This window comes from Eimeria acervulina, genomic scaffold (assembly GCF_000499425.1).
Source record: "Eimeria acervulina Houghton genomic scaffold, Eah_scaff1224, whole genome shotgun sequence".
NCBI classification, from domain to species: Eukaryota; Apicomplexa; class Conoidasida; order Eucoccidiorida; family Eimeriidae; genus Eimeria; species Eimeria acervulina.
The window spans coordinates 1-2,242 of record NW_013550323.1 but is presented as its reverse complement, the minus strand read 5'-3'; positions in this window follow the sequence as shown (position 1 = coordinate 2,242).

Below are 2,242 nucleotides of genomic sequence, written 5' to 3'. Positions count from 1 at the left end.
GCTTCAACTCCCCATTGCAGTCCAAAGGAAATATTTTTAGTGTAGTGCACCTGTACAGCAAGAACAGCAAAACGTGCTCTTCTTCATCTGGGCGACGCCCCCACAGAAGCACCACGCCCGAACTCGGCGGTTAAGAACATTTACTTTGCGTGTGCTATGAGTAGCTCACGTGCGATACAGGTGTATCGTACACGATTTCAAGTAGACTGTGCATGTTAGTAAAGCGATTTATTGTGTGGACGTATTGCTTGCATATAGAAGTATGTAATTGCGATGGTAGTGGCTTTGCCAAGTGGCGGGCGTGCAGGTGGTATGAAGAAGCCACATATGCCGAAGATATGCTGTGTTCGTGCGGTGCAAGCAGCGACTGCATTTCCCTAAAGTTGTGTGAAGCGCTTTATAGAAAGTATAACGCTGTGTACCTCTACAGAGCCCGAAGCTTTTCTGCTTTTTCTGCACGGCTAGGAAGATCTGTTTATTGCATGCTCGCTGTCGCGCCAGGGGGTAACTGCGGGCCGCAGTTAGCTGTGGCTGCAAGTAGCTGTGAATAGCTGTGGCTATTCTGCAGGGTTAGTTACAGAATAGCCACAGCTAACCAAAGATGCAGGTGACAGTTCTAGAATACAATCTTGGGGGAACGGGGAAGGCGTATCTGAACGATGGTAGAGCTCGTTGCGCAGGTAGGTGTGTGGTTTAGGGTTTAGGGTTTAGGGCTTTGCGGAGTTAAGGTAGGGAAGGCGCTGTGTTGGATGCAAAGCGCAATCGAAAAGCTGGCATACGCAAACCACTACGCAAGAAGGACTACGCAAGCAGGACAGACGCAAGAAACGACAGCAGGCAGGCAACAAGCGCAGGGACAGATAAAATGAGGGCTGCTTAGTGAACTGGGCTGCAGAGCCGTAACAGACTTTTGGTGGTGCTAGGGATCCGTGAAACTCGTATTCCGAACCGGTAAACGCGGGCTCCAACCACGCGGCGTGTGCGTTGAACGCTCATGCGTCTTCCTTGTTCAATCCTAGGGTCAGCTTGATCTTCGGACATAAGGTTTCCACTGTGTACTGGGGCACTCGTCCTCAGCGTCCGGAAAATTGAATCGCTCCATAGTTTTATGTAGAGATTTGTTAGCTGTTAGATCTCCCTGCTTTCGGCGGGCTCGTCTACGACGTAGTCCAGGTTGGCAGAGCTGGTGAATAGAACATGCCGACCAACGAGCTCTATATTATTATAGAGCAAGCTGAATGCAGGCATCACATCGAAGGGAACTGGCGAGTTTTTGTTCGCTGCAGAGTTGCGAATATAACGACAGTTCCAATATGCCGGCAGGAGGAAGCTCACAGGCACACGTGGTAGAGGCAGCCACACGGGCCACCTCCGGCCCGACGTCCCTCTGTCAGTTTAATTTGTAGGGGAAAGTTGAGGAAGTAGCTCAAAACTGTCAGTGCCCTAGAACGTTTATGCACGGGTTGCCAATTTGAAACTACCCAAACGGCCTAAATTCTAGGTAATGCCACAGGTGGCACTGACTGATTTAACTGCATCCCCGTGCAGGTGGGAAAGCAATGTTTTAGGAGACAAATACGCAGAACCATGCTTCGGGCCTCTGCATATTTGCATTCGACAAGAAGCTCGAAGCTTGTGAAATGTCGTTGCTGCAAAACGGCGACTATTCGTTTTATGTTTCCTTCTTTGTTGTATTATGGCTATGCGTGTCAGCGTTCGTAAATACCTGTGTATGTTCAATCCCTAATGCTCCTGCTTTTCTATGTATGCGTTTGCGTCTGCATTTGTGCATGTGGGTGTTTATATGTGGTCCCCTGTGGCGCGCTTATTTGTAGTCGTGTGTGCGCATGTGACCTTGTGCTCCGTGCGTTTGTTTTCTTTGTCCCAATGGGTTCGCGCTTGCTTTTGCTCTGGTTGGCTACTGGACATGCAGGGACGGTAAGGCATCAGCGCTCTCTGGAAACGACTGAATTTGCAACTGGATGCGTCTCCGTATTCCTATCTGCATTTGTACTTATTATTACGCTCCTGTTTACCTCAGCATTTGAATTTTGATTGGTGTCTATCTGTGTATATGTGCCGTTTGGTAGCGGCTTGCGGATCCATCCTGCTGCAATAGAGAGGTCCAGTGGACAGGCGTCGAGTGTCCCGTTGACAGCTCGTCTTCCGATGGCCTGTGCAATTAATTTCTGTTGTACTTCCTCCAACCTGTTTAGAAGAGCTTGTAAGTGTGGCACGCGTT